Below are 20,599 nucleotides of genomic sequence, written 5' to 3'. Positions count from 1 at the left end.
AAACACACATACACAATCAGATGTGTTATAGCATTTAAATAGGTCCTATTTAAATGTATTTAGTACCTATGCTAGATAGGTACTAACTAATAATAATTACGTCAATATGTTGTGAGTAAAGAGGGAAGAGAGGTGATTTTTCAGTTTTGCAGATTAAAATATGACAATTGATTCATTATACAAGCAAATACTTTGAAATAAGAATAAAGAAGAAAAAAGCACTTGTATAGTAGACAAACTACACAAAATATCATTTACAAAGCTGCTCTTTGTGACCATCCCAGATGCTAGTATAAAACATTTGAAGAAAAATTTTACATATTTTTGTAGGGAGAAAATGGCACTAAGTTGATAAAACATAGAGTAAAATCAAAGCAGATAAAAAGCCCTGAGAAATTAGATGACATTATAATTAGGAGGTGTGTATGACTAATCAAAAATAGAAGATTTTTAAAAATTTAAATATTGATATCACATAAAATTGACAAAATGTTAATTATTTACAAAGACCTGAAGATTTATTAATAGGATATAAATCAGAAAAATGGACAATAAATTTGAACAGAGAATATACAAGAAATTAAATGCAGATGTCAAATAAATATATGAAAGTTGTTCAAGTTCATTAGTAGATGGGCAATCACAAAACAGAACAATCATATAATGTTCTTTCTCATTGAAAAAAGTGAAAAATATTGCCTTTATTCAGTTATGAAAAAAAGTACAGGGAAAGAAACACCATAATAGATCATTGGTATAAATGTAAATTTCTGCAAACAGTTCCTTTGATAGTAAAATGGCTTTATCTATAATCATAAAATCAAAATATGCCTTTGCTTTGCTTCTGGAATCCCATAATTAGTCACCTAAAAATGAAATAAAGTTATCAATATCTAAGAATGTATACACAAGGATGATTATTACTGCACTTTGACTGTACATACATGAGGAAGTCCACTACAGGGGATAAATATTGGAAGAAGTCATGGGCATTCATTTTACAAAACAGCATGACTTTAATAAAAACGGGTTAGGTCTACATGTATTGACCTTACAAGAGGGCCATATTGTTAACAAGGAAAAAATATACAGAATAATATATTTATAATCCTATTTTATTGAAAAACAGATAAAAAGGGAGAAGCACACATAAGCTTTTATATGTTTATAGAAAGCCATTGTGGATGGATAGGTACTAAATAATAATAATCATGTCAATATGTTGTGAGTGAAGAGGGAAGAGAGGTGATTTTTCAGTTTTACAGATTAAAATATGACAATTGATTCATTATACAAGCAAATATTTTGAAATAAGAATAAAGAAGAAAAAAGCATTTGTATAGTAGACAAACTACACAAAACATCATTTACAAAGCTGCTCTTTGTGACCATCCCAGATGCTGGGTGTTATGTAAATACCTGAATAATCAAAAAGAGAGGATTCTCACTCATGCAGAACCAGCTTCCTAAAACACTGCCCTATTATCACACTTTCTATTCTGCATTAAACTCAGCTAGCAATTTGTTCAGGAGGCAGCAAACAAAACCATTCCAAAGAAAAAGGAAAGCAAGAAGGCAAATTTGTTATATAAGGGGACCTTACAAATAATTAAAGAAAGAAGAGAAGAAAAACAAGGGAGAAAGGGAAAGGCATATCCAACTAAATGCAGATTTCCAAAGAACAGCATGGAGAGATAAGAAGTCCTTCTTCAATGAGCAGTGCATAAAACTAGAAGAAACCAACAGAAGGGGAAAGACTAGAGATCTCTTCAGGAACAGTAGAGATATCAAGGGAACACTTTGCCCAGAGATGGGCACAAGAAAGGACATAAATGGTAGAGACCTAGTAGACACTGACAAGATCAAGAAGAGATGGAAAGAATACACGGAAGCACTCTACAAAAAAAATCTAAGTGAACCAGATTACTATGATGATGTGGTTAGCCACCCAGAGCCAGACATTCGGAGAGAGAAGTCAAGTGGGGTTTAGGAAGCATCACTATGAACAAAGCCAGTGGATGTGATTTAATTCCAGTAGAACTATTCAAAACCCTAAAGGATGCTACCATCAAGATGTTGCATTCAATATGTCAGCAAATCTGGAAGACCCAGCAGTGGCCACAGGACTAGAAAAGGTCAGTCCTCATCCCAATTCCCAAGAAGGGTAGTACTAAAGAATGTGTTAACCTTAGGACAATTGCACTCATCTCCCATCTAGTATTCCTGGTGGCTCAGATGGTAAAGAATCCACCTGCAATGTAGGAGACCTGAGTTTAATCCATGGGTTGCAAAGATCCCCTGGAGGAGGGCATGTCAGCTCACTCTAGTATTCTTGCCTAGAGAATCCCCATGGACAGAGGAGCCTGGTGGGCTCACAAAGAGTTGGACATGACTGAGCACTAACTCCAGCACAGTAGAGCCCATGCTTGTAAGTTCATGCTTAAAATCTCGCATGCTAGGCTTCAGCATTGAAGAAGGCAATGGCACCCCACTCCTGTACTCTTGCCTGGAAAATCCCATGGATGGGATTCCATGGCTGCAGTCCATGGGGTCACTAACAGTTGGACACGACTTCACTTTCACTTTTCAGTTTCATGCATTGGAGAAGGAAATGGCAACCCACTCCAGTGTTCCTGCCTGGAGAATCCCAAGGACGGGGGAGCCTGGTGGGCTGCTGTCTATGGGGTCACCCAGAGTCAGACATGACTGAAGCGACTTAGCAGCAGCAGCAGGCTTCAGCATTATGTGAGCCAAGAACTTCCAGATGCCCTAGCTGGATTTAGAAAAGGAAGAGGAACCAGAGATCAAATGGCCAACATTCACTGGATCATAGAGAAAGGTAGGGAATCCCAGAAAAAAACATCTACTTCTGTTTCATCACCTTTGCCAAAGCCTTTGACTGTGTGGATCATAATAAATTGTGGAAAACTCTTGAAGAGATGAGAGTATGAGACCATATTACCTGTCTCCTGAGAAACCTGTATGCAGGTCAAGAAGCCACAGTTAGAACCCTGTATGAAACAACTGATTAGTTCAGGATTGAAAAAGGAGTATGACAGGGCTGTCTGCTGTAACCCTGTTTGTTTAATCTATATGCTGAGCACATCATGAGGAATGCCAGGCTGGATGAGTTACAAGCTGGAACCAAGATTGATGGGAGAAACATTAACAACCTCACTTATGTGGATGATACAACTAATGGCAGAAAGTGAAGAGGAACTAAAGAGCCCTTTGATGCAGGTGAAGGAGAGTGAAAGAGCCAGCTTAGAACTAAATATTAAAAAAAAAAAAAAAAAAAACTAAGATCCTGTCCCATTACTTCATGGCAAATAGAGGGGGAAAATGTGGAAATAGTGACAGATTTCCTCTTCTTGGGCTCTAAAATCACTGTGATGGTGACTGCAGCCATAAAATTAGAAGACATTTGCTTCTTGGCAGGAAAGCAATGACAAACCTAGATAGTGTGTTGAAAAACATAGACATCACTCTGCCAGCAAAAGTCCCATATAGTCAAGGCTATGGTCTTCCCAGTGGTCATGTACAGTTGTGAGGGCTGGACTGTAAAGAAGGCAGAGCACAGAAGAACTGATGCCTTCAAACTGTGATGCTGAAGAAGACTGCTGAGAGTCCCTTGGACAGCAAGGAGATAAACCCAATCAGTCTTATGGGAAATCAACCCTGAATACTGTTGGTAGCAGTACCTATGCTGAAGCTGAAACTCCAGTATGTATTTTGGTCATCTGATGCCAACAGCTGACTCATTGGAAAATCTGTGATGCTGGGAAAGATTGAGGGCAGAAGAAGAGGGAGTCAGAGGATGGATGGCATCACCAATGCAATGAACATGAACTTGGGTAAAATCTAGGAGAGGGTAAGGGACAGGGAGGCCTGGTGTATTGCAGTCCATGGGGTCGTAAAGAGTCAGACATGACTGGGTGACTAAACAACAACAAATAATTTACAGCCTTCTGATCAATGTATACTTACTATTATTTAGTTGCTAAATCACATCTCTTTGCAACTCTATGGACTGCAGCACGCCAGGCTTACCTGTCCTTCACTATCTCCTGAAATTTTCTTAGATTCATGTCTATTAAGTCAATGATGCCATCCAACCATCTCATCCTCTGTCACTCCCTTCCCCTCCTGCCTTCAATCTTTCCCAGCAAGAGTCTTTTCCAGTGAGTCAGCTCTGCTTATCAGATGCACAAAGTATTGGAGCTTCAGCTTCAGCATCAGTCCTTCCAATGAATATTCAAGACTGATTTCCTTTAGGATTGACTGGTTTGATCTCCTTACTCTCCAAGGGACTCTCAAGAGTCTTCTCCAGCACCACAGTTCGGAAAGCATCAATTCTTTGCTGCTCAGCCTTGTTTATGGTCCAACTCTCACATCCAAACATGACTACTGGAAAAACCATAGCTTTGATGTGTACTTATGCTTTCATTAACTGATATAATTATTTTAACAGCTTAATTGTCAGGTTTGGCAGTAGAACTATCCAAGTTTAATTCAGAACGAAAAATCTGAGTTAGGAATTGTTCTTTCCCTGAGTTCTATCTCAGGGCATTACTTTCTAAATTAGGAGTGTATAGTTGTTGTTTTTCAGTTGTGAAGTTATGTACCACTCTTGCAACCCCATGGTCTGTAGCCTGCCAGGTTCCTCTGCCCATGGGATTTCCCAGGCAAAAATACTGGAGTGGGTTGCCACTTGTGTTGGCATTTCCTTCTCCAGGGGATCTTCTCTACCCAGTGCCCCAATCTAAAATGCTTATGTAGCAACAGAAAAAATTGTCTGAAATCTTTCACAAGTTATCAGAAATTTTAAGATTTAATAATCCCTCTTCTTGTTTTTTCTATTCTTAAGTGAAGATTTCATGATCTTATTATAAGTAATAATATATTTTGCTTTTATTTGTTAGATATTTATATATAATTTTATAGCACAATTGGTGTAGTTTCTTGGACAAAATAAACACTTCACAAATCATTGTTATTTTAGGATAAATGTCATTCAAAACAAAGTTCCCTGCCAAACAAAACTTTCTGTCTAAATGTAAAACCAAAGGATTGCTGGTCTGTTAGCAGTTTTGACCAACTGATATTTCAGAGCCTTCCTAGCTTAGCTGAATTTATTTGTGAGGAATCCTTGAAAGTTTTTCACAGCTATGTTTTCACCACTGTTTTTACTGCCTGATAGGTTCTTCCCAACTTCAACCATGCTATTTTTCTTACCCAGTCCTAGTTCAAATTTCACCTCTTTTCTACTGATTTTCTTAGTGACAATTATTAGAAATGGAATTTTTCTCTCTTATCCAACACTGTCATGTGTTTTTAATAATGGTGTACATGTTAGTAGAGTATCACACAAATTGGTTACCAGTATAATTTTAAGCAACAACAAAAAAAATATTGACTATGAAATGATTTGCCATAACTTTTATTCCATATTTAAATAATGACTTAAAATATTCCCACCTCAATGTTTTGGGGAATTGCAGATATAGTCCAAGTTTTAAACATAAACTAGTTAATACAAGTTAGAAATTTGGAAAAGAGAAGTTCTGCTGATTCTATATCTATTTTATATCACTTTGGAGACCAGAGATTGTTGGAATAAAGAGATTTATAAATCATTAGCCCTGCAGCTTTCCTGTGTTTATTTTTCCAGATGGTACATTGCATATTGTGGGTATTCATACAAGACAGAGATGATTAATCAAAAGAGCAAAACATGTAAATGTCTTTTTTAATCATAATTTTAAACTTTCTCCACCTCCAAAGATTTGGGTAAAATATTTTTCCATATTGTCAGTATTTGTCTTTGCAATGCAAATTCCTAGTGTGGCCTAATCACATATCATTCCAGGCTAGAGTTCTCTAAAATAGTTAGTGTATGTTAAGGGTTCACTTATGACTTAGAACCCCTGTTAATTTTAAGCAAACACTGGTAGAGAATCCAAATGGAGGTATTTACTTACCTTACGAAAATAACAATTGGAAGATTATATCAACTTTCATTCCACAATTTAAGACTTGCTCATCCCTGCCTCCGGCCATATTCATACACTTTACAATAATTCCCTCCTCTTTCTCGTGTTCATCATTCCTTATTTAGAGGTTACTTTAAATTCCATCCCCCAAATAGTTTCCTTCTGTTATCTTTCAAGATTTTCCTACTTTGATAATTCATTTTTTAAGATTTCCATCTAGTATGTATCTAATTATTGTCATATATTCTATCATATATATTTTCTAACTTGAGAATGTGTTATTTTGACATTGCACTTATAGAACTGTACTTTTTATGATTAGAATGTAAGCTCGTTAATATCAGAAATTTTATTCCATTAGTGTTCTGCCCGTTTAGGGCTTAAAGTGTGATGGCAGGAAATGTATAATTAATATATTAAATGACAGATTTTGGAGAAATTAAAAAGAATGATAAAAAATTAAATGTTGAAGTCAGTGGACTTTATCTGATGAGGTAAAATTGAATTTTGACCATTGTAAAGGTACTACTTTTTGGTCCTCAGAACCTATAGCATGAGTGCATAACAGGGTTGTGTTGTAGAATAGAAATGTATGTAAAGAGGACTTTGGAGTCATATTTGGCTGGACAGTACAACATTTTTGAATAAATCTGCACGTTATGGAAATTATATGCTATTGAGAAAGGTTTAAGGTACAAGAGCTGAAAGCAGAAGAAATTGGGAAGGTGCATCTAAGTAAGCTCATGGAAGCCCTGCATGCCAGGATTTTTCAGCTTAGATTCACAGGGCACTGAATATACACGAGACACTGAAATGTATCTGTGTTTATTATATATAATCAGATCAGATCAGATCAGTCGCTCAGTCATGTCCGACTCTTTGCGACCCCATGAATCGCAGCATGCCAGGCCTCATTGTCCATCACCAACTCCCGGAGTTCACTCAGACTCACGTCCATCGAGTCAGTGATGCCATTCAGCCATCTCATCCTCTATCGTCCCCTTCTCCTCCTGCCCCCAATCCCTCCCAGCATCAGAGTCTTTTCCAATGAGTCAACTCTTCGCATGAGGTGGCCAAAGTATTGAAGTTTCAGCTTTAGCATCAGTCTTTCCAATGAACACCCAGGACTGATCTCCTTTAGGATGGACTGGTTGGATCTCCTTGCAGTCCAAGGGACTCTCAAGAGTCTTCTCCAACACCACAGTTCAAAAGCATACATCTCATTTAATTTTTGCAACCTATACCCAGTTGTGGATGTGACTGGTGACAGAAGCAAGGTCCAATGATATAAAGAGCAATATTGCATAAGAACCTGGAATGTTAGGTCCATGAATCAAGGCAAATTGGAAATGGTCAAACAGGAGATGGCAAGAGTGAATGTTGACATTCTAGGAATCAGTGAACTAAAATGGAGTGGAATGGGTGAATTTAACTCAGATGACCATTACATCTACTGTGGGCAGGAAACCCTTAGAGGAAATGGAGTAGCCATCATGGTCAACAAGAGTCCAAAAGGAAGTACTTGGATGCAATCTCAAAAATGACAGAATGATCTCTGTTCATTTCCAAGACAAACCATTCAATATCACAGTAATCCAAGTCTATGCCCCAACCAGTAACGCTGAAGAAGCTGAAGTTGAACAGTTCTATGAAGACCTACCAGACCTTTTAGAACTAACATCCAAAAAATATGCCCTTTCATTATAGGGGACTGGAATGCAAAAGTAGGAAGTCAAGAAGCACCTGGATTAACAGGCAAATTTGGTCTTGGAGTACAGAATGAAGCAGGGCAAAGGCTAATAGAGTTTTGCCAAGATAATGCACTGGTCATAGCAAACACCCTTTTCCAACAACACAAGAGAAGACTCTACACATGGACATCACCAGATGGCCAACACTGAAATCGATTGATTATATTCTTTGCAGCCAAAGATGGAAAAGCTCTATATAGTCAGCAAAAACAAGACCGGAAGCTGACTGTGGCTCAGATCATGAATTCCTTACTGCCAAATTCAGATTTAAATTGAAGAAAGTAAGGAAAACCACTAGACCATTCAGGTATGACCTAAATCAAATCCCTTATGATTATATAGTGGAAGTGAGAAATAGATTTAAGGGACTAGATCTGATAGAGTGCCTGATGAACTATGGATGGAGATTCATGACATTGTACAGGAGACAGGGATCAAGACCATCCCCATGGAAAAGAAATGCAAGATGGTTGTCTGAGGAGGCCTTACAAATAGCTGTGAAAAGAAGAGAAGCGAAAGCAAAGGAGAAAAGGAAAGATATAAGCATCTGAATGCAGAGTTCCAAAGAATAGCAAGAAGAGATAAGAAAGCCTTCCTCGGCGATCAATGCAAAGAAATAGAGGAAAACAACAAAATGGGAAAGACCAGAGATCTCTTCAAGAAAATTAGATATACCAAGGGAACATTTCACGCAAAGATGGGCTCAATAAAGGACAGAAATGGTATGGATCTAACAGAAGCAGAAGATATTAATAAGAGGTGGCAAGAATACACAGAAGAACTGTACAAAAAAGATCTTCATGACCCAGATAATCATGATGGTGTGATCACTGACCTAGAGCCAGACATCCTGGAATATGAAGTCAAGTGGGCCTTAGAAAGCATCACTACGAACAAAGCTAGTGGAGGTGATGGAATTCCAGTTGAGCTATTTCAAATCCTGGAAGATGATGCTGTGAAAGTGCGGGACTCAATATGCCAGCAAATATGGAAAACCCAGCAGTCACCACAGGACTGGAAAAGGTCAGTTTTCATTCCAAACCCAAAGAAAGGCAATGCCAAAGAATGCTCAAACTACCGCATAATTGCACTCATCTCACATGCTAGCAAAATAATGCTCCAAATTCTCCAGCCAGGCTTTAGCAATATGTGAAACTTGAACTTCCAGATATTCAAGCTGGTTTTAGAAAAGGCAAAGGAACCAGAGATCAAATTGCAAACATCTGCTGGATCATCAAAAAAGCAAGAGAGTTCCAGAGAAACATCTATTTCTGCTTTATTGACTATGCCAAAGCCTTTGACTGTGTGGATCACAATAAACTGTGGAAAATTCTGAAAGAGATGGGAATACCAGACCATAATCTGCCTCTTGAGAAACCTATATGCAGGTCAGGAAGCAACAGTTAGAACTGACATGGAACAACAGACTGGTTCCAAATAGGAAAAGGAGTACGTCAAGGCTGTATATTGTCACCCTGCTTGTTTAACTTATATGCAGAGTACATCATGAGAAATGCTGGGCTGGAAGAAGCACAAGCTGGAATCAAGATCACCGGGAGAAATCTCAATAACCCCAGATATGCAGATGACACCACCCTTATGGCAGAAAGTGAAGAGGAACTCAAAAGCCTCTTGATGAAAGTGAAAGTGGAGAGTGAAAAAGTTGGCTTAAAGCTCAACATTCAGAAAACTAAGATCATGGCATCTGGTCCCATCACTTCATGGCAAATAGATGGGGAAACAGTGTCAGACTTTACTTCTTTGGGCTCCAAAATCACTGCAGATGGTGATTGCAGCCATGAAATTAAAAGATGCTTGCTCCTTGGAAGGAAAGTTATGACCAACCTAGACAGTATATTTAAAAGCTGAGACATTACTTTCACTACAAAGGTCTGTCTAGTCAAGGCTATGGTTTTTCCAGTGGTCATGTATGGATGTGAGAGTTGGACTGTGAAGAAAACTGAGCACCAAAGAACTGATGCTTTTGAACTGTGGTGTTGGAGAGGACTCTTTTTTTTTTTATTTTATTTTTATTTATTTATTTTAATTTTGTTTTATTTTTTAAACTTTACATAATTGTATTAGTTTTGCCAAATATCAAAATGAATCCGCCACAGGTATACATGTGTTCCCCATCCTGAACCCTCCTCCCTCCCCACACCATCCCTCTGGCTTCGTCCCAGTGCACCAGACTCTTGAGAGTCCCTTGGACTGCAAGGAGATACAACCAGTCCATCCTAAAGGAGATCAGTCCTGGGTGTTCATTGGAAAGACTGTTGCTAAAGCTGAAACTCCAATACTTTGGCCATCTCATGTGAAGAGTTGACTCATTGGAAAAGAGCCTGATGCTGGGAGGGATTGGGGGCAGGAGGAGAAGGGGACGACAGAGGATGAGATGGCTGGATGGCATCACTGACTCGATGGATGTGAGTTTGAATAAACTCCGGGAGTTGGTGATGGACAGGGAGGCCTGGCGTGCTGGGATTCATGGGGTCAAAAAGAGTCGGAGACGCCTGAGCGACTGAACTGAACTGAAATGAAGATAATGGTATTGCTTTCCACATTTTATAAATGCAGGAGGTAAACTGTGATAAAGTAGAATAGCTAAGAATAAGTAAAGAAGGGAAGTTTAAATTATCATGCTCAAAGCTTTCAAGTAATTATAAAATGAATGAATCAGTGTAACAATTAGATCAGAAAAGTGATCCTGTCAGATCTAGGTTATAAAACACATTGAAACTTCTTTGGTTTTCTGTCAAATGGTAACTGTGAGGAGTGAAAGATTTATATAAAATTTGGGGTACAAAAAGAGTTTCTCCAAAGGATTTTGTTAGCCTCTCTTTGACTTGAGAATCACTGCCTCACAAATATTTTTTGGCAGCAACATGAAGAGGCGACTTTTACTATGCATAGTTGAATTTCATATTCTAAGAACGAGAATTTTTAGTGTGTTCTCTGTGTGGGTCAAAACATAGATGTAATACAGTGTCCATTTGTAAGGCACCAGTTAATAAGATAAAATGCTAAAGCTTCAAGTATCTAGGAGTAAGAAATTAGAATGGCAATGGCACTCAAAGTCATATTAAGATGCAAAAGAAATCTAAACATTTATCTAAAGAAGGGAAGGTTTGTGGAGGAGAATATTAGACATGCCTACAAATATTTACAAGGTTACTACCTACATGGTAGAGGAAATCAAGTGTTTTGAGTCACAAAATATAAGAAAAGGGCATTTCTAATAGTCATCTTATAAACTGGATTGAATTGTCACTGAAGTAGATGAATTTATGATCACTGGAGGTTTGAAGATATAGGTTGCACAACCTCTCATCAGAGGTATCATCCTCTTGAATTTTTCCATTGGATGTAGGAAATGTGTTATCACTAGGATTTTCTGTGTTTCCAAAAATGTGTAATCCAACTAAAACCAGTTTACATATAAGGCAACTCATTAGTTTATATAAAGGAAGAACATGAGAGAGGGCATGCTGCAGGAATGGTTAAGAACCAGAAGTTCACATAACCCTGTCACCAGGGATACAGTTTCATTTTCCAATCTGGCTTCATTCATGTCGACTCTAAATTGGCATGGATTTTGAGTCCTTAATGTGGAGACTTGGTTGTGAATCATCATCTTAAGGAATCAAGATCTTGGAATTAAAAACAAACCCAAAAGCAAGAGTGGTTTTCTTCTAGAAAGACTGTCTCTTTGCTAGCAGGTGACTTGGTTGGGTTAGGCTTTGGGACACCATGTTTTTAGAATTTGTCTGTCTATTTTTTTTTTTTTTTTGGCTGCCCTGTGTCTTCACTGCAGCACATAGGCATTCTCTAATTGGAGTATGAAGGCTTCGTATTGTGGCGCATGGGCCACTCTTGTTGCAGAGCATGGTCTCTAGAGCATGGGGCTTCAATAGTTGTGGTGCAGGCTTAGTTGTTCTGTGGCATATGGGATCTTAGTTCCCTGAGCAGGGATTGAATCCATGTCTGCTGCATTGAAAAGTGAATTCTTAACCCCTGGACCTCCAAGGAAATCTGTAGGGACATGTCTTGAGCTCCTTTTATTTTTTGAAATTATCTTGAACTTCTTTGTGTTAGCCCACACAAAAGAGAACTCAGTTTCAGAGACTCTTTATAGTTGAAAAATAAACTCAAGTAGAGACATTTGTTTTGTCAATTCAAAAAAATCTGAAATCATGAAAATCTTTTATTGCCAGGCTCAAAGTCACGATGTGTTCTAAAAGGATGTCAGCAGCATTTTAATCCTCCGTTAGAACCATAGACACCCACGCAGCTATTATCAGAAGAAAAGATAAGAAAACATTTTTTTTCCACCAATGGAAAATAATTTAGAATAACACATTAGTCTCTTCTTTTTCTAACTAATCTTCAGTATTTACTTTAACTTTGCCAATGTGTTTTACATAGTAATAACTGCTTCTCTGTCCTGAATGAATAGATTAGTTATAGGAAAGGTTTGCATGATGGAGAATCAATAGGGCAAGTTTAAATACCCAGATGATATGGGGAGAGGAAACAGGACAAATTAATCTGGAAATTGTTGACAAATTGTGAGCAAAGAAATGAAAAAACTATATGCTCTGGGGAAGAAAAAGAAGGTTTGTGATGGCAAAAGTGAAAATACAAGGAAAATTCAGGTAAGTGGTCTTAAGGCTATGCTTTATCCCACACTCAATGGTTTGAGCTGATGTATTCTGTCCATTAGTAGAAGAAAAACAACTTTCACAATTAACTCCTTAGACATACACTCTGTTTTGCCCAATATGAAGTGTAGTATGTTGATCATATATGTGTAAGAGTACTTTAAGAGAGTTTTATTGCATAAACTCTGATACTTTGGCCACCTGATGCAAAGAACTGACTCATTGAAAAAGATCCTGATGCTGGGAAAGATTGAAGGTGGGAGGAGAAGTGGACGACAGAGGATGAGATGGTTGAATGGCATCACCAGCTCTATGGACATGAGTTTGAGTAAGCTTCGGGAGTTGGTGATGGACAGGGTAGCCTGGCATGCTGCAGTCCATGGGGTCGAAAATAGTTGGACATGACTGAGCAACTGAACTGGTTGCTTAAAGAAGGGATAAGAGAGAGGAAGGGAAAAGGAGACATTTTTCTACGGATATTTTGCTGTTGCCCCATTCTCTTTGATTGTGATGCATGAATCTCATTTGTGGGATTGAGATTGGTGTGTTAGGGCCATATTTTAAAACTCAGGTAGCACTTCTTCCAGTTATCCACTGCCTTTCTGGTAGATTTCATCATTAGGATCTGCAGGGTAAAACCTCATAAAAATTATTATGTTTTATCACCCCACATTAAAGTGGCTGGTATGATGGTCTGGCTGTCTTAAGATGTCTTAAGAGAATGGCTAATTATCCATCTTTTACCATTTGCAAGGTCAGTGTATCAGCTGCTGAGAGGGCCAGTATTGGATAAAGGGCTGACAAGAATTTGAGAGGTTTTGTGAATAGATCAATGACCTTCGTTTGTCACAGGAGGTAAAACAGGCTCTAATAATTCCAGTAGAGGGCAGACATTCCTACATGAGCATGTCCTTATGTCAGAGGCCAGCAGCAGATGAAAGTGATAAAGATAGTAGCAAGAGTAAGAACAATAATCACGAATTGAATTATTACTCAGGCCACGTATAGTTTTTGTTTCATTTAAATTTTGAAACCAGCTATTGCTGCTGCTAAGTCGCTTCAGTCATGTCCGACTCTGTGCAACCCATAGACGGAAGCCTACCAGGCTTCTCCGTCCCTGGGCTTCTCCAGGCAAGAACACTGGAGTGGGTTGCCATTTCCTTCTCCAATGCATGAAAGTGAAAAGTGAAAGTGAAGTCGCTCAGTCATGTCCGACCCTTAGCAACCCCATGGACTGCAGCCCACCAGGCTCCTCCTTCCATGGGAGTACTGGAGTGGGGTGCCATCTCCTTCTCCGTGAAACCAGCACAAAACATTTTTATTATCCTGTTTTTATTAATGAAGCAGCAGGCTTTTAGAACTTAAGAAATATACCAGAATGAGTTGATCAAGCTCGTATCTAACAAATGACTTTTTTTTTTCTAATTTTATTTTATTTTTAAACTTTACAATATTGTGTTAGTTTTGCCAAATATCGAAATGAATCCGCCACAGGTAAACACGTGTTCCCCATCCTGAACGCTCCTCCCTCCTCCCTTCCCATACCATCCCTCTGGGTCATCCTTTGAACCCAGGACCAGAAGGCAGGTTAATACCTGAAGAACAGTCAGGACTACAATTAACATCCTACAGGGGTGGCTCAGACAGTAAAGAATCTGCCTGCAAAACAGGAAATCTGGGTTTTATCCCTGGGTCAGGAAAATTCCCTGGAGAAGGAAATGACAACCCACTCCAGTATTCTTGCCTGGAGAATTCCATGAACAAAGGAGTCTTGTGGGCTATAGTCCATGGAGTCGTAAAAGATTTGGACAAGACTGAGTGACTAAACACTTGCTATTACAGCGCTCTGGTAATGAACTAATATTACTTCCTCTGACTATATTTTCAACACAGCAATATTTCTGCAGGATGTTAGGTGTTCTGGAGTTACGGGGTGGTTCTGGGTAAGAGTGGGATAGGATTCATGAAAAATCTGGGTTACATGATTTTAAGCAAGTTTTTTTGTATTAATAAGAACTCTCTAAGAAGGAGATATAATTTCCAACATCATCAGTGTATTACAGAGTATTATCTCTAGTGGAACACAATTTGTTAAGAGTTGAACTAGGGTGTATCATTATCATGAGAACATATGAGAACTTACTCTCAAAAAATGGGAATAAATAATGTTATTAGAATAAAGAAGAGAAGAATTGCCTAAATTTAGAGAGGATTAGGGGACAGAGTCAAAAGATCCTATCTGCTTAGTCTAAAATATTTTTTGAAACTGCTACTGCTACTGCTAAGTCGCTTCAGTCGTGTCCGACTCTGTGCAACCCCATAGACGGCAGCCCACCAGGTTCCTCTGTCCCTGGGATTCTCCAGGCAGGAGTATTGGAGTCGGTTGCCATTGCCTTCTCCAATTTTTTGAAACCTCTGTATCTTAAAACCTCATTTGAAAGTTATACCTCTCCTTATCTTCAAGGTTGTATGCATAAAATGGACATACTTGAATAGAGATTGTAAACATCAGAAATCATACGATGGACAAGACTGAGTGACTAAACTAAGTGTGCTTTTTTTCCCCCTATGAATTTAAGGGGACTGCTCACTAAGACATGTAGAGTATAAAAACAAAATAAAAATTTAACATGTATATGTTTGAAATCACAGGATTGTATCATCAGGCTATACTGAGCACATAGCTTAAATAAGAATTTGTTTACTTTTGAGGTAGACCAAACTCCTGATCACAGAAATCCTTTTTATTGATTAAGATGTTGTCTCTATTACTTTGTCTCTATTACACATTCTGCAGAATGTGTTTGAACTTAGTGCCTGAACGCAAAGAATAATGGGACATAAGTTCAAGTGAGTTATTTAAGTCAAAAGAGGCCTTGAGAGGTTCTTACATTATCCAAATAAGGTAACTGAGGCCAACTAGGGAGCCATATAATCTCAAAGCAGACTGATGACAGAGACAGGGCTTCAGGTTTCCATTCCCCTGATATGTGGCACTTTAAGAGACTATCCAGCTGTCATTTTGGATCTCCATCCTCAGAGCTATGGTGTGTTTTGTGAGTCAAAAAGCTTCTGAGCTAATTAGAAGTCAAAACAAGATTGCATCCAATGAGCACATGAAAGAGAACAGGTTTCAAGTGGGCTTAGAAGGAAAAGAATGGACTATATTTCTACTTAGAAAGCATTTGGGGAATGAGGCTAAGCACTTAGAGTTAATATTTACCATGATGTGTAATTATAGGAATTTGAGTTGATGCTCCTGAGTAAAAACGGTCCCCATCTTTTCACCAAGCAGTTTCTGCTCAGCCATGGGGAAGGAGCAAACAAGACCACTGAGAGATGTGACTGAATTATTAAAAACACAGTTTGCTTATAAGGATTAATTGTGAATTCTGAATCAATATTTTATCATTTTAGCTAGTGAAAAATGTATGAGACAGCCCCCTTTTTGTAAGTATCCCAGCTTAATTAAAAAAAAAATCTAATCCTCCAATTGTCATTGCCTTCTTTACCTGTATTATGTTGATTAGCTAGATTCTGATTCAGCTAGGAGCAGTCTCTTAAGAGTCTCTGTGCCCACCAAAACATCCCCTACACCACCCGCCGCCACACACACACAACTATTTAATAATTTATTTATGAGAAAACATCTACTGGTTACTCAAATGCAGGTTACTGTTAAGTGGTTTTTTGGTATATGCAGATGACAGATATATAGTCCAAGCCTAGGAGCGACATACAGATATCATCATGATGAAACTGTTGTTGTTGTTGCATTACTAAGTCGTGCCCAACTCTTTGTGACTCCATGAACTACAGTGCACCAGGCTTCCTGTCCTTCATTATCTCCCAGAATATGCTCAAATTCACATCCATTGAGGCAGTGATGCCATCCAAACATCTATTCTCTGCTGCTGCCTTCTTGTTTTGCCTTCAATCTGTCCCAGCATCAGGGTCTTTTCCGGTGAGTCAGCTCTTCATATCAAGTGGTTAAAGTAATCAAGTTTCAGCATTCAGTTCAGTTCAGTAGCTTAGTCATGTCCAACTCTTTGTGACCCCATGAATCTCAGCACGCCAGGCCTCCCTGTCTATCACCAACTCCTGGAGTCCACCCAAACCCATGTCCATTGAGTCAGTGATATCATCCAACCATCTTATCCTCTGTCGTCCCCTTCTCCTCCTGCCCTCAATCTTTCCCAGCATCAGGGTCTTTTCAAATGAGTCAGCTCTTAGCATGAGGTGGCCAAAGTATTGGAGTTTCAGGTTAAACATCAGTCCTACCAATGAACACCCAGGACTGATCTCCTTTAGGATGGACTGGTTGGATCTCCTTGCAGTCCAAGGGACTCTCAAGAGACTTCGCCAACACCACAGTTCAAAAGCATCAATTCTTCTGCACTCAGCTTTCTTTATAGTCTAACTCTCACATCCATACCTGACCACTGGAAAAACCATAGCCTTGACTAGATGGGCATTTGTTGACAAAGTAATGTCTCTGCTTTTCAATATGCTGTCTAGATTGGTCACAACTTTCCTTCCAAGGAGTAAGAGTCTTTTAATTTCATGGCTGCAATCACCATCTGCAGTGATTTTGGAGCCTAGAAAAATAAAGTCAGCCACTGTTTCCTCTGTTTCCCCATCTATTTGCCATGAAGTGATGGGACCAGATGCCATGCTCTTAGTATTCTGAATGTTAAGCTTTAAGCCAACTTTTTCACTATCCTCTTTCACTTTCATCAAGAGGCTCTTTAGTTCTTCTTCACTTTCTTCCATAAGGGTGGTGTCATCTGCATATCTGAGGTTATTGATATTTCTCCTGGCAATCTTAATTGCAGCTTGTGTTTCTTCCAGGCCAGCGTTTCTCATGATGTACTCTGCATAGAAGTTAAATAAGCAGGTTGACAGTATACATCCTTGATGTACTCCTTTTCCTGTTTGGAACCAGTCTGTTGTTCCATGTCCAGTTCTAACTGTTACTTCCTGACTTGCATACAGGTTTCTCAAGAGGAAGGTCAGGTGGTTTGCTATTTCCATCTCTTTCAGAATTTTCCACAGTTTATTGTAATCCACACAGTCAAAGCCTTTGGCATAGTCAATAAAACAGAAATAGATACTTTATTTTGCAGATGCTTGTAGAAGGTCTACAAGACCTCCTAGAACTAACACCCAGAACCAGATGTCCTTTTCATTGTAGGGGACTGGAAAGAAAAAGTAGGAATTCAAGAAATACCTGGAGCAACAGGCAAATTTGGCCTTGGAGTACAGAATGAAGTGAAGCAAAGGCTAATAGAGTTCTGCCAAGAGAAAACAAGACTGGGAGCTGACTGTGGCTCAGATCATGAACTCCTTATTGCCAAAAGCCTCAGAATTAGTCCTTCTGATACTTAGGGTTGATTTCCTTCATGATGAATTGTTTACATGTAATCCAACTTTCCTTATGCACATCATTTTGTGTGTTTGTGGTGTGTGTGTGCGTGTGTTAATACATGATAGATATATCTATTGATTCACAAAAGTAGAAATAAAAACCCAAGGATCAATGTCTCTTCCCTTCTATTTTCAGAGGATGTTATCCTCTTCTTAAAGTTTCTCCCAGCCCAACAGCTCTTGGAAGTTCTCAAGGAAGTGTGTGACACAGAAGCATTATAAACACATGGATACGAACATGAGTGTGGAGTTTGAATCCTGTATACATTACTTAATAGCTTTGTAACTTTAGGAAAGTTCCTTAATCTCAATTTTGTCATCTATATAATGAAAATGAAAAAGTACATACCCCGTCTCCCCATTTTGTTATAAAGCTGAATGGTAAGAACACATAGAATAGTGCCTGATAAAAAATAACTCAATAGTCATTTATTCTAATTATATCTATAATGATATGGACTATTTTTCAATGACTCTGAGATGCACTTCTTTTTCCTACTTTAGCATCTCTGAAATTAGGATGTTAATTTGAAGTTATAGTGTCCTAAATAAAATGAAGGTATCTATATAAAATTAATATTTGTATATAATCCTATATAATATTAACATATATATGAATAATATATATTATCACAGACTCATGAGTAGTCTTATCAGCTCCCTTAATTTATTGTTCAGTTGCTCAGTCATGTCTGATTCTTTGTAACCCCATGGACTGCAGCACTCCAGGCTTCCCTGTCCTTCATTATCTCCTAGAGTTTGCTTAAACTTATATCCATTGATTCAATGATGCCATCCAACCATCTCATCCTCTATAGCCCTCTTCTCCTCCTGCTCTCAATATTTCCTGGCATCAGGGTCTTTTTCACTGAGTTGGCTCTTTGTTTCAGGTGGCCAAAGTTTAGGAGGTTCAGCTTCAACATCAGTCCTTCCAATGAATATTCAGGACTGATTTCCTTTAGGATGGACTGGTTGGATCTCCTTGAGTCCAAGGGATTCTCAAGTGTCTTCTCCAACACACGGTTCAAAAACATCAATTCTTCAGCATTCAGCTTTCTTTATAGTCCAACTCTCACATTCATACATGACTACTGGAAAAACCATAGCTTTGATTACTCTGCATTTTAATACTCTGTCTAGATTTGTCATAGCTTTTCTAAGGAGTAAGAGTCTTTTAATTTAATGGCTACAGTCACCATCTGCAGTGATTTTGGAGCCCAAGAAAATGAATGTTCAGGTTTGATTTCCTTTAGTTCCCTTTATATTTCCACCATTTTATTCCTGCTTAATTCAGTTCAGTGTGGCAGTCTGACATTCACTTTCTGGTTCATGTAATGATGTGGGCATTACAGCTTGAACCTAATAAAACTTCTTGGTTGCTGATAATACCCACAACTGGGATATCTAGCAGTTGAGGTCTAGAGCATTAAGGGATCTATAGAAGACTGCCATTTCTTTTACTATTAAGAGTGTTTAGTACTTATTATGCCAAAAAATCACTTTCATTTCTGCTAACATGTTAACAGTCTCTCAAATGTACTTTTGTGTCATCCTGTGGAATTTTAACTTACAGGAGTACTGCTTGGGACTCCTTATACATTACAGATTTTAATTAATCAACTCTTTCAGGTTTGGATAGCAGACTGCCTGCTTCTTCAGACCCAAGCCTATATCCTGGGGTTAAGCTCAGGCTGGAAGGGGAAGATGAGTAAGTAGCAATGGGTGGTGGTAGTGGTTTAGTCTCTAAGTTGTGTCCAACTCTTGAAACCCCATTTACTGTAGCTTGCTAGGCCCCTTGGCCCATGGGATTTTCCAGGTGAGAATACTGCAGTGGGTTGCCATTTCCTTCTCCAGGGGGTCTTCTCAGGCCAGGAATTGTACCTGGGTCTCCTACATTGCAGGCAGATTCTTTATCCACTGAGCTATGAATGAAGCAACGGGTAGTCCTCACAGATTATCCCTCTCTTCAGGCAAGAATAAGTATCTGACTCTGCTTTGAGGATAAATTATTTCCTAGGTACCTATTTACCTCCCAGGGTGTTTATGTGAGCTGAATAAATGCCACAGCTGAGTAATCAGGTGGTGATGCTGCAGCCTTGGTGTCTGTTCCCACGCTGTTCATTTCTTGCTCATACCCTGCTCCACTGCGTATTATAAACAATTCACCTCTGCAGATCGTATTTTCCAGAATCCCTTTCCCTCTGGCCTCCAGCTAGGTTTAGCTAATGGCAAGCACAAGATACTATATTAGAGGGAAGAGAAAAGAAGAAAGTGTATTAATTGTCACTCTCCCTGTATTTATTGACACTGTTCCTGGCAGGACTGCCTCCCACCCTTGCTGGAAATCTTTTCTCTCTTTGGCCCCACCTCCCATCATTTCTGTCCCCTCAAGATCCCAGTCCTTGATGGTGGTGGTTTGTCGCTATGTTCTGTCCGACTCTTGTGACCCCATGGACTGTAGCCCACCCATCTCCTTCAATTCCATTTCCTCCCCTTCTTCCCCACAGCCTAAAGGTGATGGTGACTTGTTGCATTTGCTCTTTTCTGAGTTGCTACTGTTTGGTATTTTGGCTTTTCCCATATATTTGTAACTATTATTCTCTATTATTAGAATCCTGCTATTTACATGAAATTGATGTTACTCACCTGATGAACCTTGAGATCAACTCTGAGGTATCTAAATGTTGGTGAAGACAAAGTAATTTTTTGTTGTTGTTTCACTAGGTCTTGGTTATGGAACATAGGATCTTCATTGCGGCATGCAGGA

This window comes from Bubalus bubalis, chromosome 23 (genome assembly GCF_019923935.1).
Source record: "Bubalus bubalis isolate 160015118507 breed Murrah chromosome 23, NDDB_SH_1, whole genome shotgun sequence".
Classification (NCBI taxonomy): domain Eukaryota; kingdom Metazoa; phylum Chordata; class Mammalia; order Artiodactyla; family Bovidae; genus Bubalus; species Bubalus bubalis.
Note: the sequence above shows the minus strand (reverse complement) of the source record.